Below are 18,223 nucleotides of genomic sequence, written 5' to 3' on the forward strand. Positions count from 1 at the left end.
AACTAAGGCACAGAGAAGCTAAGTGGTTTGCCTTAGGTCTCACAGCAGGTATGTGAAAGGGGCAGGATTAGAAACCAGGTCTTCTGACTCCCAGGCCCTTGCTCTTTCCACTAGAGGCCTTGCTGCTCCTCATCCTTTCCTCCTGTTCCACTGCCTCCTGCCTCCTACCTCCTCACGCTCAACTTTCAGAGTTGTAATGTGGAATTTCCCTCTAGACTGTAAACTCACTGTGGTCAGGGAATGTGTCTGTTTACTGTTCTACTGTACTCTCCCAAGCACTTAGTACAGGACTTGGCACACAGTAGGTTCTCAGTATATACGATCAGATGAATTTCCACAAGGGACCACCTCCTTCTCCTAACCCTCACCCTCACTCTCCCTCCAAGGGGTTGATCCACAATAATCCAGTAAAAACCACATCGGGGCCAAACTCCATTGCCAAGCAACCACATCCACTCCTCAGCATTTTAATACCTGCCTGAGTGAAGTGTTGCTCATCTCTTGTAAAAAAAAAAAAAAAAAAGAAAAGTGAAAAAACCCAAATAAATAAATAAACTCGCTCTTATCCCACCCTCCCTCCCACATTGTCTGGAATTGTCCTCACGGATACCAGCGGAGAGGAGGAAAGGGTCACAAAACATAGAGGATGGGAAAGAACCCAGCTCTAGACTGTAATTTCATTGTGGTTAGGGAATGTTTATTGCATTATTGTAACCTCCCAAGCTTTTAGTACAGTGCTCCGCACACAGTAAGCGCTCAATAAATACAACTGAATGAACAGTAAGCACTCAAGAAAAACGATCGAATTGAATGAATGAATGCTTGCCGGCTTCTTACCAATCCAGACACCTCTGTGGATGGCAAAGGGATGGGGGATGTCGGGGGGTGAGGATTAAAAGCCACCCAAGCAGTGGAGTGATTACCTGGAAACACACAGTCCACGGGACATTATGGCTCTTCCTAGCGAATCGCATCATCGGCCGTTTACGTTCCTCCTCCGTGCCCTGAGTCACTTGGCCAAGAGGATAATGCAGCCACCTCTTGGGCAGGGCATCTCCTCCTGTTCCACGTGGTTGTTTTTGTAAAGTCCGTTGCCATAGTGCAGACAGCCGTACCAGACAGGACGGCCACAGTCCATTGATCTGTCCATCAGACCTCGATTCCGCCCTCACACAGAGCTTCTCTCGCACCAGTCGGTTACACGCTCGGCGTTTCTATCTCCGACTCCTCTCACCACGCCCGGCCACACAAGTCGGGAGACGGTGGTGACTTGGAAAGAAACCACTCGGATCTCTTCTCCTAAGGCCCAGGTGTATCGCATGGCCTAGGGGATAGAGCACGGACCTGGGCATCAGAGGGCCTGGGTTCTAATCCTACCTCTGCCAACTGCTTGCCGTGTGACCTTGGACAAGTCACTTAAGTTCTCTGTGCCTCAGTTTCCTCAACTGTAAAATGGGGATTAAATCCTACTGCATCCTACTTAGACGGTGAGCCATGTAGGATAACCTGATTAACTTGTATCTACCCCAATGACTAGAACAGTAATTGACACACGGCACCGGCTTAATAAATACAATTATAATAATAACCTAGGATTACTGAATATGGAGAAGAAAAGACTGAGGATGTCTGTGGGGGGAGAAGGGCTATAGTAATAGTAGTAAAAATAATATTTATTATGCACTTACTGTATGCAGAGCACTGTACTAAGTACTGGGAAAGAGTCTATAGATGGGAAGTAGATATGGACCCTATCCCTTGAAGGGACAGAAACAGTATGGTCCAGTGGATAGAGCTTGGGCCTGGGAGTCACAAGGACCGGGGTTCTAATCCCATTTCCCCTACGGGTCCGCTGTGTGGCCTTAAGCAAGTCGCTTTACTTCTCTGGACCTCAGTTCTCTCATCTGTAAGCGCTTAATAAATACTATTGAATGAATGAATGTAAACTGGGGATTAAGACCATAAGCCTCCATGTGGGACATGGACTGTGGCCACCCTGATTTGCTTGTATCTAACCCAGTGCTTAGCACAGGACTGGCTCATAGTTAAGCACTCAAGGAATACCATTTTTTTAAAAAGAAGAAATAGAAGGGCTCATCATCAATGAATCTCTGGGCTGAGTAAGAGCCATCTTCCACGTTCCCTGAGGCCACAGCTAGAGGTAACCCTAAGATGCTGCAAGACTTTGAACAAGTCACTTAACTCCTCTCCACCTCAGTTTCCCCATCTGTAAAATGGGAATTACAGGCCCCTCTAGACTGCAAAGTGGGCAGGGAAAGTATCCATTTATTCTTATATTGTACTCTCCCAAGCGCTTAGTACAGTGCTCTGTGTACAGTAAGCACTCAATAAAAATGATTGAATGAATGAATGACCCATTCTCTCGCCCCCTCAGAACCTGAGCCCCATGTGGGGCAGGGACTTTGTCAATCTGATTTTCTTGTACCCATCCCAGTGCTGAGTACAGTAAGCCAGTAAGTGCTTAAAAATACTATTATTATTATTACTATTATAGGGCTTACCACCTTCCCTCATTCCCCTGGGGCTTTCCATCTTTGTCTTTCCCCATGGGGCTCCACTCCTCTCTTCCCCTTAATGCTCTCCAACATTCCATCCTCCCCCTGGGGCTCTCCTAGTCTCTCTCCAGTAATAATAATAATGGTATTTTGTTCAGTGCTTACTATGTGCCAAGCACTGTTCTAAGCACTAGAATAGACGCAAGATAAGCAGGTTGTCCCATGTGGGGCTCTAGTGCTCCCTTCCTTCCCTTCTCCCCTTGGGCTCCCCTAGTCTCTCCTCTCCTTTCCTCCTCCTCTGGTCTCCCCTCTTCCTTCCTCCCCTGGTCTTCCCTCCTCCTCCTCCTCCTCCTGAGGGTCTCCTCCTTCCCTCCTCCCCTTGGGGCTCACCTCCTTCCATTTTTGGAATGTTTTCAAAGCAGCCCTCCCTGGTAACAGATGCTGCTAAGAAAAGAAAGACACCTTCCCAACTTCAAGGGGGCCGGAGAGGAGACCAACGCCCGCTAGCTCCCCAACCTCGGCCCTCACCCCAATCCCCACCTCTGGCTCTTTCCCTCACCTGCCCCTTGGCCCCTCTAGACACCGTCCCCCTTTAAATCAAGTTGGCCAGAAGAAATCACATTTTTGTTTGTTTGTCTTTTACCTCTGGGAGTAAGCCTCTTTCTGCCCTCTCCCCAGTTCCTCCCATTTTAGAAAAGCCCCTGGGTTCCCTCCAGTCTATAAACTCTGTGTGCAAATGTCCTGACTCTTGCAAATGTGCTAAAAAATTGACCTTCAGAAAGCTTCCAGATGTTCCGTTTGTGTGGTGGTGTTACCCTGCTTCAGTCTCCAGGGGCTGTTACACAGCTTCCTGACGGCCAGGGGTAAATAGCAACAGCAGCCAAAGGGATCAGGAGGGGATGGGGAGGGAATGAGGGGTGGATTTTTTGTGGGGGGGAGGAGGGGAAAGGTACCCAAATGTGCCTTTCCACTAGCTTGGTTTAATGGCTACAGCATGGGTCTGGGAGTCAGAGAATCTAATCAACCAATCAAGCAATCATATTTGTTGACTGTCTATTGTGTGCAGAGCACTGCATTAAACACCTTAATACAATCACTCACCCTATCCCACCTAGATTACTTCATCAGCCTCCTTGCTCACCTCCCAACCTCCTGGCTCTCCCTTCTCCAATGCATACTTCACTCCACTGCCCGGATCATCTTTCTACAGAAACATTCAGGGCATATCATCCCCCTCCTCAAAAAACTCCAGTGGTTGCCTAATCCACTTCTGTATCAAGCAAAAACTCCACACCACTGGCTTTAAAGCAGTCTATCACCTTGCTCCTTCCTACCTCACTTTACTACTCCCCTTCTACAAGCCAGTCTGCACACTCCGCTCCTCTAATGCTAACCTTCTCACGGTGCCTCCGTCTCGCCTGTCTCGCCACCGACTCCTAGCCTACGACTTCCCTCTGTCCTGGAATGCCCTCCCTCCTCCAATCCGACAGATAATGACTCTCCACCACGAAGCCTTACTGAAGGCACATCTCCTCCAAGAAGCCTTCCCAAACTAAGCACTCCCCCCCTTTCCTCATCTCCCACTCTCTTCTGCTCCACCCTGACTTGCTCCCTTTGCTCCTCCCCTCTTCCAGTGCCACAGCATTTATGCACATAGCTGTAATTTATTTATTTGTATTGATATCCATTTCCCCTCCTTTTAGACTGTACGCTCATCAGGGGCAAGGAATGGTTCTCTTTAGTACAGTGCTCTGCACCCAGTAAGCACTCAAAAAATACCACTGACTTAAAGCACGCGCACTTCCAGGGTCTATCTTTAAAAGACCGATCCCTCCGGAACAAATGTCAGACCCATCCCCCAGCCTATCTGCTAACCTCTATCTGCTCCAGCACTTAGAACAGTGTTTGATACATAGTAAGCACTTAACAAATACGGTAACAGTCTAGGAACGAGGTTACAGTCTAGAAATCCTCTCTCCCAAGGGCTTAGTACAGTGCTCTGCGCACAGTAAGTGCTCAAATACAATTGAACAAATGAATACGTGTGGGACAGGGACTCTGTCTGACCCAATTTTCTGGTATCCACCCCAGTGCTTCGTACAGTGACTGTAACATAGTAAGCGCTTAACAAAATCATAATTATTATCACCTTATTATTATTAAAGCCAAGTGGGACAGATAAAAGAGGGAAACAGTAGGGCCTGTGCCTAACCAACTGGCCATATGCACTCTGGCTTGAAAGTCTTGACTCGACGCCAAGCCAGGAGATCCTGTTCTATTTGAAGTTTCCTGCGCTTGTGGCTTTTGGCCACCCATCAGACCTCCATAAAAGCCCGGCACCATCAAGCGGCAAGGTGACGAAACCAGGGTGCGTTATCTCCTGGGCTCAGGGCGGGGTGCCTCCTTAAAGCTCAGTTGAAAAGAGCGAACCCGAAGGCAGTACAAAGGCAGTTCTGACCCTCACCCTCCCCCCGTCAGGTGTTTAATCCCAGCAGATCAGGCTTATAAAGATAGACCCCGGAGATAGGCTTGCTCTTAGTCATCTCATGGTATTAGTTGAGTGCTTACTGGGTGCGGAGCACGTACTAAGCGCTAGAGAGTGTACAACAGATCCATTCCCTGCCCATGGTCTAGAGAGAGAGACAGACAATATAAATAAATTATGGATATGGACTTAGGTGTTTTGCTCTTCTCCCAAACCCAACAGCCGTCTCAGACGGGCTTCCTTGTTATCGGCGGAAGTGGGTCAGGACCACTCAAGTAGTGGATTCATTCATATTTGAGAACTCACTGTGTGCAGTGCACTCTACTAGGCATTTGGGGGAGTGGATCTCTAGACTGTAAGCTCATTGTGGACAGGGAATGGGCCTATGTTGCTATATTGCACTCTCCTAAGTGCTTAGTACAGTATTCTCCACAAAGTAAGTGCTCAATAAGTACGACTGACTGACTGAGCTCTTAGGGTAGAGAGACAGTAGCCAAATCACCCCCTCAGGACGGAGTGCTCTCCAGACACTGGCCCCTTTGTGACATTTCAACAGGAGGGATGTCCGTGGTACTTACTGAGCACTTCCTGTGTGTATAGCACTGTGCTGAGCACTTGGGAGAGTCCAAAAGAACCGGCAGGTGCATTCCCTGCCCATAATTAGTAACAGTCTAGAGGGGGAGACAGACATAAATATGAATAAATAATTTATAAAATATAATTTAAAGCTGTGTACATAAGTGCTATGGGGTTGAAGGGAGGGCCTTATATCAAATAATAAGTATGGTACTTTTTGAGTGCTTATTATGTGCCAAGCAGTGTTCTAAGCACTAGGGTAGATACAAGTTAAATTAGATTGGACTCAGTCCCTATCCCAGATAGGATTCACACTAGTGTCCAGGGGACCCTGATTCTATTCCTGGCTCTGTCACTGGCCTGCTTAGTGAACCTGGGCAAGTCACTCTCCAGGCCTCAGGGCCCTCATCTGTAAAATAGGTTATGACAAGTGGGGTGCCTGGTATGGGTCAGAGAGTTGGTGTGATTTCACCAAGCCCATAGTAGCATTTAATAACTAGTATTAATATTTATCATCAATGCTATTTGTCGAGTGCTTTCTGTGGGCAGGGCACTGTACTAAGCTCTTGAGAGACTACAATACAACAGAGTTGGCAGACACGTTCCCTGCCCACAAGCAGCTTACAGTCTAGGGGATGTGCTTCCTGTTCACCATTAATTTGCTCATTGTTTAACACTAAAATCTTAAAATGCTATCCTGGAGATTAGCACAATGCTTGGCATCTATAGGAGAAAACATAATTATTATTTTTGAAATCCCCAAGCCTCAGCTGCTCTGACTCCCAAGAACCTTTTCCTCTTTAATGACCCCCCAGTCATGTCCTGTTCATTATTTTTTATGGTACTTATCTAACAGCTGGAGTAGATACAAATTTTATCAGGTTGGACAGTCCCTGTCCCACATGGGGCTCATAGTCTAAGTAGGAGGGAGTGGGATTTAATTCTGATATTACAGTTGAGGAAACTGAGGCCCAAAGAAGCGAAATTACTTGCCCAAGTTCACCCAGTAAACAGCTGCCAGAGCTGTGATTAGAACCCAGGTCCTGTGATTTCCAGGCCCGTGCTCTTTCCACTAGGCCAGGCCGCTTCCACTGGAGCGTGCCTGGACCTCTTTCCCAAGCCTCCTTCTCTTAATCATAATAATAATGGTATTTGTTAAGCGCTTACAGTGCCAAGCATTGTACTAATTGCTGGGATCGATACAAGCAAATCAGGTTGGACACAGTCCCTGTCCCATACGGGACTCACAGTCTCAATCCCCGGTTTCCAGATGAGGGAATTGAGGCCCAGAGAAGTTAAGTGATTGCCCCAGATCACACAGAAGACATGTAGTAGAGCTGGGATTAGAACCCATGACCTTCTGGCTCCTAGGACTGTGCTCTATCCACTATGCTGTGCCCCTTGCTCTTTTGGGGACCAGTGTCAAGGTGAATCATGGAGACCAGTTTGAAGGAACGATGATGGGAGCTAGATTGGAGCTGTCTTGCAGGAGGAGAGAGGGTGTCGAAGGTGTACGCATGCGTGCCCTCCCCACACAAATACACACACACACAAACATACACATTTACACTCTTTCTCTAAGAAAATCCCCATCAGCTCCCAACCGGTTGTCAAAATGGAGTCAGGCTTTGACCCTCTTCTGCAGCTGGGCCCTTTGGGGCCCTGGGAGGTCAAGCGGCCAAGTCGGCCAACTACACTCTCACACACACACGCCACAATTCCATCTCCAGAGGCCCCAGTTCCCCCTGCCTTCTGCCCTGCTCCCAACTCTATATCCTAACACTCTACCATATGGCCTCCATGAGGCAGGGAGGCAGGGGAGGGAGAAGAAGGAAAAGCAACATAAACCATTCAGCTTCACAACAGCAAGTGTGGCCCAGCAGACAGAGCACAGGCCTGGCAGTCTGAAGGAACCGGGTTCTAATTCCAGCTCTGCGATCTGTCTGTAGTGTGATCCTGAGCGTGTCATTTCATTTCTTTGTGCCTCAGTTCCTTCATCTGTAAAATGAGGATTAGGGTTGTGAGCCCCATGTGGTACAGGGACCATGTCCAATATGATTGGCCTGTACCTTACCCCAGCGCTTGGTACAGTGCCTGGCACACAATAAGCATTTAGCAAATACACACACACACATTCTCTCTCTCTATATATAGAACTTAATACATAAACACAGACACACACATATATTTATACACACACACACACACACACATATGTTTATATAGAATCAGGCCCACCAATAGTGTTGCAAACATCTCCCCTTATGGGCAGGGACCCAGCTCAGAATTCCTCCCCAGGGGGGTACGGGAATCATTCGCCATGGGGCTTGGACCCTCAAAATTAGTCGGACTCTCTCTCTCTCCCCTTCATGGGATCCAAGAGTCAGAACCAAACTTCCCAACAAGGGCTGAGCTCTGGATGCCCCCTCATTTTTCTAATTAAACACCCCAAAGAGGATTTTCATGTTTGTGGACGACTCTAATCCCTCAGGAAGACCACGGGAAAGGAGACCCAAAAAGGAAGATCAAAATAATCCTGGCATGAGCCACATCTATTCCCCTCCCCTCCAGCCAATCCACTCCTTCTACTTTAACTCCTCCTCCTCCTTCTGCTACTACTTCTTCGACATCTCCTTCTCCATCAGTCAGTCGTATTTAATGAGCATTTGCAATACACAGAACAATGTAGCAATCACTGGGGAGAGTACAATACAACAATAAACAGACAGCTGCCCACAGCGAGCTTAGAGTCTAGAGGGGGGAGACAGACATTATGAATAAATTCATGACAGAGAAATTATTTTTACTCCTGATCCTTCTGCTACTACCATTTCTACTACTATTCCTTTTACTATTATCTCCACCACTGCAAGCTCTGAGCCGTCAAAGGCCCGACTAATATCCCAGAGCCAGCCAGGATTCACCGCTTCCCCAACTCGGATCCTAAATCTCGGCCAGGGTGGCCAGGAGAACTGTTCCTCAAACAACCCGGACAGGAAGATTATCCACTTTAGGAGCAAGAAGCAACCTGTTCTATTTCCTGTCTCAAACTGTTTCCAGTAGCTGTAATACTCTCCTCCCGGGGGAGCGGGCCCAGAGTTAAGAGAAGTAGTGTGATCTAATGGAAAGAGCACAGGTCTGAAAATCAGAGGACCGGATTCTAATCCCAACTTGGCCAAATGCCTGCTGGGTGACCTTGGGCAAGTAATTTCACTTCTTTGGGCCTCAATTTCTGAATAATATTAATGCTATTTGTTAAGGGCTTTCAGTCTGTCATTTTGTATGTGTTAGATACAAAAAAAAACAGTTTGGACATAGTCTCTGTTTCTCACTGGGCTCTCCATCTATCAATCAATCCACATTGGTATTTACTGAACTCAAACTTCACGCAAGAGAGTCCAATACAGTTGAGCTGACAGACATGCTCACTGCCCTCAAGGAGCTTACAGTCTAATGGGGAAGAAACCCCTCCTAGACACCCATTTTCCCTCCCCCTTAGACTGGGAATCCCATGTGAGAAGGGACTGTGTCCAGTGCTTAACCCCAGTACATTCTTAACAAAGACCATCATCATCATAATTATCATCATTAATAAATTAATCACTGACACTTATCAGGTGCTTATTATGCACAGACAACTGTACTAAGAGCGTGGGAGAGTCAAGTACAAACGAATGAGTAGACTTGTTCTCTGCCCATAATAAACTTACAGTCTAGAGGGAGAGACAGAGATAAATATGAATAAACAAATTATAATATATAATGTAAAGATATAGTACATTAGTGCTGTGTAATTGGGGTGGGGTAAATATCAACTGTCCGAAGGTCACAGATCCAAGTACTGAGATGACGCAGAAGAGGAGGGAGCCTGGGAAGAGAGGGCTTCATCGGGGAAGGCCTCCTGTAGGAGGTGTGACCTTAATCAAGCTTTTAAGGTGGAGAGAGTGATGTTGTGGCATATATGGAGGGGGAGGGCATTCCAGGCTAGGGGGAGGATGTGAGAAAGTGGTTGGCGGGGAGATAAATGAGATTGGGGCACGGTTAGTAAGCTGGTGCCGGGGGAGCCAAGTCAGCAGGCTGGGCTGAAGTAGGAGATTAATAATAACAATAATAATAGTGTTTGTTAAGTGCTTACTATGTGTCAGGCACTGTTCTAAGCATTTATTTTATTAATGATGTGCATTTATCTATGGTTCTATTTATCGATTTTGATGGCAGTGATGCCTGTCCACCTGTTTTGTTTTGTTGGCTACCTCCCCTTTCTAGACTGTGAGCCCATTGTTTGGTAGAGATTGTCTCTATCTGTTGCCAAAGTGTACTTTACAAGCGCTTAGTGCAGTGCTCTGCACCCAGTAGGCGCTCAATAAATTTGATCGAATGAAGATAATTGGGTTGGACACAGTCCCTGTCCCACTGTTTTAATTCCTGTTTTACAGGTGAGGGAACTGAGATATAGAGAAGTGAAGTGACTTGCCCCAGATCGCAAAGCAGACAAGTGGCGGAGCCGGGATTAGTGAGGTGAGGTTGGATGGGGTGAGCTGACTGACTGCTTTAAGTGATTATTATCACCTTTAGCCCAGGACTTCTCATCGAATTTCAGGCCAGTGATCTGAGCTCCCTAAATTCCTTCCTCTCCTACCATGGCTGCTGCACTGACATCATAGTGGTGGGAAGGAATCAGCAACGAGATGGGTCCTCCCTCCCCTTTCCCCTGGCACCGAGGCTGGCTGACTGGCATGGAAGCAGCATGAGAAGCAGTCGGCAGAGAAGCAGTGTGGCTTCGCGGATAGAGCCCGGACCCGGCAGGCAGAAGTATCTGGGTTCTAATCCCGTCTCCGACACCTGTGACCACGGGGGAGTCACTTAACTCCTCCGGGCCTCAGTTACTTCATCTGTAGAGTGGGGACTGTGGGCAGGGAATGTGAATGTGTCTGTTTAGTGTTGTATTTTACTCTCCCAAGCGCTTAGTATAGTTTTCTGCACACAGTAAGCGGTCAATAAATATGATTGAATAAATGAATGTGGGACATGGACTGTATCCGACATGATTGAGTTGTTTCTATCCCACCACTTAGAACAATGTGTGGCACACAGTTAGAGCTTAACAGATGCTATTATTTATTAAATAGATGCCCATGGCCATCCTCTGTCCTGACATCCATGGCCTCTGCCAGCCTCGGGCACAGGGGACATGGGAGGTTAAATTGCTCCAAGCAGTAGCAGTACCAAAGTAAGGACTCATCCTGGCACACTCTCCATCCCATTCCCTCTTGGGTCTTCCTCCGGCTCCTACTCCTTGTATACATCTCCCCTTTTAGATTGCACTGATAATCGGGGCTAGGCGCTCACCACATGTTGAGCACTGTACTAGGCATTGGAGTAGATAAGAGACAATCGGGTCAGAAACAGTCCCCGTCTCCCATTGGGCTCACGGTCAAAGGGAAAGGGAGAACAGGTATTGAATCCCCGTTTTACAGATGAGGAAAGTGAGGCCCAGAAGAAGTGAAGTGACTCACCCAAGGTCATGCAGCAGGAAAGTGGCGGAGGCAGGATTAGATACCAGGTCCTTGACACCCAGGCCCGTGCCCTTTCCACTAGGCAGCACTGCTTCTCCGAGCGGGAAGGAAATGTGAATGTTAGCTCCTTGACAGCCAGAGCCACAAGAGAAGATCCTGTAATGAACTCTCAAGTTCAGAGTACAGTGCTCAAACAATGAATCAGTGGTACTTATTGAGTACTTACTGTGTGCAGGGTACTGTACTAAGCGCTTGGAAGAGTATAATAGAACATTATAACAGACACATTCCCTGCCCACAAGCTTACCGTCTAGAGGGGGAGACAAACATTAATATAAATAAATTACAGACATGTACATTTATGTACATAGGTGTCTTTGGGCTGGGGGCAGAGGGGAGGAATAAAGGGAGCAGTCCAGAAGGTGAGAGACGCCTTAACAGGAATAAATAATAGAAATAAATAATAATGTTCCTCAGTAGTTGTTCAAACCCTACCACGCAAGACCTAGGGACTCCTCTCCACCTTTGAGCCCCCAAGACCAGTGGGGTGGGGATCCTTCCTGCCAGCTGCCTCCACCCCGATTTCCACATGAAACAAGTCAGCCAGTCCTATTTATTGAGCGCTTCCAGGGTGCAGATCACTGTACTAAGTGCTACGGGGAGTTCCACAAGAGACACCTTGAGAAGCAGCGTGGCCCAATGGAAAGAGCCTGGGCTTCAGAGTCAGAGGTCATGGGTTCGACTCCCAGCTCTGCCACTTGTCAGCTATATGACTGTGGGCAAGTCACTTCACTTCTCTGTGCCTCAGTTACCTCATCTGTAAAATGGGGATGAACTGTGAGCCTCACATGGGACGACCTGATTAACCTGTATCTAACTCAGCACTTAGGACAGTGTTCTGCACATAGTAAGTGCTTAACAAATACCAACCTTCCCTGCCCACAATAAGTCACTTGTCCCTGCCTGCTCTGGCCAGACAGGTGGGCCCACGTCACCCATGCTTCTCATTCGGCCCAGAGGATTCTTGGAGAGAGGAGAGGCTGATGGGGAGGACGGCCTCTCAGCTCCTGCCTGGGCCATCCCGTCCCCAACCCAGGCCTGGTCTTTCTCCACTGGCTCGGGAGTTCTTCTGGGAAAGAGGTGTTTCCCTATCGACGCTCCATCTCCACCCCTCTGCCTGGTTCCCCATCCAAAAGCTGACTCAACGTGGCCCCTTCCTGCCCCTTCCCGCCACCCCAGGGCTCCCAGCGCAGGTGCCCGGGGGAGGAGAGACGCCCATCCGAAGCCTCCAAACCGGGCTGCCAGGGGTGAGCCGGCCAGGCCTCCTGTTCCCATGGCATTCCTCCTGGCAGCGCGGTTAATAAATAACCACGGCCTAGACAGGTGCCGGCGGCGTCGCCTTAGGAGTTCTGGTTCAGTGTTGGAGGTGACTCATTTCCCCTTTATGGTCTCCCATAAAAGGATGAGTAACCGAGGGCGGCCCTTTCCCAGGGGTGCTTACGTCTGGGTGTCCAGGGCTCCCAGGAGGCCACGATGAGTTGAGGGGAACCCCGCCTTGCAGGGGGACCTCACTCTGAAGCTATTCGATGTTCAGAAGGGTAGATGATGATAATACTCATGGCGGTATTTGTTCGGCGCTTACCGTGTGCTAGGGAGGGACTGGACCGAGAGGCGTATCGGCTTGCCCAGTCCCTGTCCCAGGTGGGGCTCACAGTCTCAATCCCCATTTCAAAAATGCGGGAACTGAAGCCCCGAGAAGTGAAGTGACTTACCCAAGGTCACACAACAGACAAGTGGTGGATCCGGGATTAGAACCCAGGTCCTTACGACTCCCAGACCCAGGCTCTATCCACTATGCCATGCTGCTTGCCGGTGTGGGAGTCGGAGGACCTGGGTTCTGATCCTGCCTATGTCGCTCCCCTGTTGTGCATCATTGGGCAGGTCACTTCACTTCTCTGGATTTCAGTTTCCTTATCTGTAAAATGGGGATTAAATATTTGTTCTCTTTCCTACTTAAGCTGTGACCCCCAGGGGGGATAGAGACTATGTCTAGCATGATTTTTTTAATGGTATTTTTAAGGCGCTTACTATGTGCCACACACTGTACTGAGCATGAGGGTGGATACAAGCAGATCAGGTTGGACCCAATCCCTGTCTCAGAATAGATGAGGTAACTGAGGCAGAGAAGTGAATTGACTTGCCCAGAGTCACACAGCAGACGAGTGGAGGAGCCACAGTTAGAACCCATGACTTTCTGCCTCCCAGGCCTGGTTTCTATCCACTGTACCAGTTGGGGGAAAGGTACCGGGATGTTGACTTGGACACGGGGAGGAAACATGGAAGACAAACTGGGGAAGGAAGAAATGTTCAGCCACCTGACCTCTCAGATCAATACCCCCAAAAGCAGCTTGCCAAAAGATCATCAGAGGTATTGGACAAAACCCCAGAGGGACACCATCGTTACACCAAAACCTCCAAGTCCAGCCCCTCCTTCTCCCTCTGTGATCCCAAAAGAATTCCTTCCTAAATTTTCTTGGAGAAGACACCAGGGAAGAAGCATGGGTCACTCTCCCTCTATCCCATCTCCACCCCCAACTCCAACACCAAGAAGCAGAAGTAGTGAAGTGGGATTAGAGAAGCAGCATGTCCTAGGGGCTAGAGCACAGGCCTGGGAGGCAGAAGGACCTCGGTTCTAATCCCTGCTCTGACACTTGTCTGCTTTGTGGCCTTGGGCAAGTCACTTCTCTTCTCTGGGCTTCACTTCCCTCATCTGTAAAATAGGGATTAAGTCTGTTAGCCCCATGAGGAACAGGGACTGTGTCCACCTCTATTTCCTTGTATCCACCCCAGTGCTTAGTACAGTGCCTGGCATTTAAATACCACAATCATTATTATTGTTACTATTAACACTGAACCTCATTTCTTGATCTGTTTATGATTATTATTATTGTTGTATTTGTTAAGCATTTACCATGTGCCAAGCACTGTTCATTCATTCATTCATTCATTCATTCATTCAATCGTATTTATTGAGCGCTTACTGTGTGCAGAGCACTGCACTAAGCAGTTGGAAAGTACCATTTGGCAACAAATAGAGACAATCTCTACCCAACAACGGGTACACAGTCTAGAAGGGGGGAGACAGACAACAAAACAACGACAAAAAAAACATGTAGACAGGCATCAATAGCATCAATATAAATAGAACTATAGATATATACACCTCATTAATAAAATAGAATACTAAATATGTATGTATATACACAAGTGTTGTGGGGTGGGGAGATGCTGGAGCAGAGGGACAGAGTTGGGGCGATGGGGCGGGGAGGAGGATTAGAGGAAATAATGGGCTCAGTCTGGGAAGCCCTCCTGGAGGAGATGAGCTTTCAGTAGGTTCCAAGTGCTGGGGCAAGTTAATCAAGTGAAAATCTCTCCCCCTCCTCTCTCATCAGTGGGAAACTTGGGGGAATTCATCCCTTCTCCAGCCACCCCTCTCCCCTAGGCCAGGTTGACCCTACCCCCCTACCATTCCTAACCAAGATTGCAGCAGCGTGGCTAGTGGTTCTGGGTTCTAATCCTGACTCCACTATTATCTGCTGGGTGACGTTGGGCAAATCACTTGATGTCTGTCTCAGGTATCTCATACTTGATGTCTCTCTGTCTCAGTTATCTCATCTGTAAAAGGGGGATTAAACCTGCGAGCCCCATGTGGGACAGGGATTGGGTCCAACCTGATTACCTTGCATCCACTCCAGCGCTTAGTACATTGTCAGGCACATAGTAAAAATTTAACAAATACCATTAAAATAAAAAATCAGGCTGGGCACAGGGAACACGCTGCTTCTCTACTTCAACTTCATCCCCAACTCTAACACTAAGAAGCAGAAGTAGTGGAGGTGGGACTGAGGGAGAGTGACCCACAGTTAATCACAGCAGCAAGGAAGTGACATAGCCAGGATTAGAACCCAGGTCCTCCGACTCCTAAGCCGGCACTCTTTCCACCAGGCCACTTGTAAGTACATGCTGACAGAAGCAGAGCTGACAACAGAGTCCGGAGCTCCTTGGAAAGCTCACTCAGAACACTCCAGACCTCTTTAACCTCAAGGTGAAAGGCCGGGGCAGTCTGGAGGAAGAACCCAGCTAATCTAAATTGCAACTCCAGAAGCCAAAAAAAAAAAACCCTTTGCCAAAAAAGAAAGAAAAAAACGGTATAAAGTTGTGGGTGCTTTTGGGTGTTGGCTTTCGCCATGATTTGTTTTGTGGAATACCCATCCTGCTACCTGGTTTCTAAAACAGACAATAAACAGATGATGTCAGAGTGGAGAACAAGGTGTCTAACCACAAAGCGCTGGAGGCGGAAGCTGTGAGTGACACGTCGGGGAAAGCAAGATCCCCAGAGCTTTGGGTTCGGAGATGGGAACTAGGGAGGAGGAAAAGACACTGAAGCAAAGCAGGCTAACTATTCTCTCCTTGGCCGCTGGCCTCTTGGGTGAACTTTTCATTCACTCCTTCATTCAGTCGTATTTATTGAGCACTTACTGTGTGCAGAGCACTGTACTAAGCTCTTGGAAAAGTATGATTCGGCAACAAAGAGAGACAATCCCTTACCAACGGGCTCACAGTCTAGAAATGTGTTATATTTCTATAGAGCATATATCATTACAATGCCCTCTTTGACAGCTGAACTTTATAATAGTTGATTTTAGGTGTTCAGATTCTTAACCGGGAAGGAAGTCACGACGTTTTTCCCAGCTGATGAGTTTCATTTTTCATCCCATATAACACTGAGCTGAAGACAACTCGGTGAATAATACTTTTTGCATGGCTACTGGGTGCAGAACGATCGATCACTGGTACTTATCAAGCGCTTGGGGTGTGCAGACACTGTACTAAGCATTTGGAAGAGTACAAAAGAACAGTATAAATACAGTCCCTGCCCACAATGAGTTTAACCTCTAGAGGTGGAGACAGACATTAATATAATTTTTAAAATTAGAGGTGGTAATGATGATTATAATTAAGGATTATGGTATTTGTAAAGCGCTTAGTATGTGTCAAGCACTGATCTAGTCAATTAGTCGATTAGCACCGGCCTGGAAGTCAGAGGACCTGGGTTCTAAAACCAGCTCCACCATTTGTCTGCTGTGTGATCATGGCCAGGTCAATTCACTTCTCAGTTACATCATTTGTAAAATGGGGATTAAGACTCTAAGTCCCATGGGGAACAGGACCTATGTCCAAACTGATTTTCTTGTATCTATCCCAGTGCTTAGGATACTGTCTGGCCTATATTAAATGCTTACAAATATCATTTATCAATGGTACTGACTGAGCGCTTTTTGTGCGCAGAGCACTGTATTAAGTACTTCAGAGAGTAGAACATAACAGATTTGGTAGACACATTCCCGGCCCACGAGGACCTTACATTCTAGAAGGTAGATTAGATTTGGGGTACAAACAGGGTTAATCAGATTGGACATGATTCCTTCCCACAAGGAGCTTCCCGTCTACAGAGGAAGACACACGATAAAATAAATGTCAGAGAGGGGAAATGGATGCAAACAGGTATATGCACTTAAGTGACGTGGGGCTGGGGAATATCAAGTGCTAAAGTTCAGAGCACTGTACTACACAATTGGAAGAGTACAGGCGAGTTAGAAGACATGATCCCAACCTTCAGAGATCTTACACTGCAGTGAGACTAAAATCATTTACGGCTAGGGCGAAGGAGGCAAAGTAAGATACACATCCATGGTTGGCAACAAGGATATAAAAATCCCCTGATTTTCCAAACTAAGTTCCAAATTCTCAGCAGAGAAGGCACTTTCTACTCCTTGGGGACTCAAAATGGAGGAGCAGATCATTGTCTAATAAGTCTCCATTGCTTCCTATCCTCAGAAACCTTGGGCCAATCCCTCTATATGCTATCCTTGGGATAGTGATTTCCGGTTCTGATATGGGGTCAATCATGGGTGGTTGTGTTGAGAAGCAGCATGGCCTAATGGATAGACCACAGGCCTGAGAGTCAGAAGGGCCTGGGTTCTAATCGCGGGTCCACTACTTGTCTGCTGGGTGACCTTGGGCAAGTCACTTCACTTGTCTGCATCTCAGTGACCTCATCTGGAAAACTGGGACTGAGACTGTGAGCCCCAAGTGGGACAGGGACTGTGTCCAACTGGATTTGCTTGTATCCACCCCAGCGCTTAGTACAGTGCCTGGAATAAAGAAAGCGCTTAACAGATACTAGTGTTGTTATTGCATTACACTGATTAAAGTAACTGGACAGCTTGGAGAGGAACTTTTAATTCCCATGGACTCAGCTCAGTGTTCTCTGCACACAGTAGGTCTGCAGCTCCATGACGGCAGCAGGGATGTGTCCTTCTAACTTAATTGTCCCAAGCTTTCAGTACAGTGCTCTGCATAGAGGAAGTCCTCATTAAATACTCTGGATTAAAAATGGTGGAGCCGAAAAGAACTTGGAGCTCAGAGGAGCCAGGCGAGGAGACGTCAGTTTTGGTGTCCATGTGCCGTACACAGACTGAGTCACCAGCTCCGAGGCGGGATCACGGTGTCTCACGGTGGCAAGCGTAGCAGAGAGGGTGGAAACCTCCTCAAGCCAAACGTATCAGGGTGAATCATGCTTGGGCAGAGAGGGTTCACACTCAGTCTTGATGATCTCAGAGCTCTCATCATTCCTGCCCCTCTCCAGACTAGCATTCCCGTTTCTCCCGAGCCCCTGGTTTTCCAGTTCCCACCCAGGGGGGCTTTCTTCAGCATAATTGTGGGATTTGTTCAGCCCTTACTACGTGCCAAGCACTGTGGTAGGTAGGATGTAGGGCTCACTGTCTATGAATCAATGATTAAATAACATTAATAATAATGATACTAATAATAACGGTATTTGTTAAGCACTTACTATGTGCCAGGCACTGTATTAAGCGCTGTGGTGAATACAAGCACATTGAACATTCCCTAATTTATTTATTTATATCAATGTCTATCTCACTGTCTAGGCGGTAAGCTCATTGTGGGCATAGAATGTGCCTGTTCATCGTTGTATTGTACTCTCCCAAGTGCTTAGTACAGTGCTCTGCACACTGTAAGTGCTGAATATATACGACTGACTGACT

General features: G+C 47.5%; 1 long non-coding RNA gene across 1 annotated transcript in view; it reads right to left on the minus strand.

Annotated features, from left to right (window-relative positions):
• LOC114817071 overlaps window positions 1-18,223 on the minus strand; it is a 138,191-nt gene that overhangs the window by 1,594 nt on the left and 118,374 nt on the right. The gene's annotated exons all lie outside the window — the stretch shown is intronic.

The sequence above is a fragment of the Ornithorhynchus anatinus genome, chromosome 15 (assembly GCF_004115215.2).
Source record: "Ornithorhynchus anatinus isolate Pmale09 chromosome 15, mOrnAna1.pri.v4, whole genome shotgun sequence".
Lineage (NCBI taxonomy): Eukaryota > Metazoa > Chordata > Mammalia > Monotremata > Ornithorhynchidae > Ornithorhynchus > Ornithorhynchus anatinus.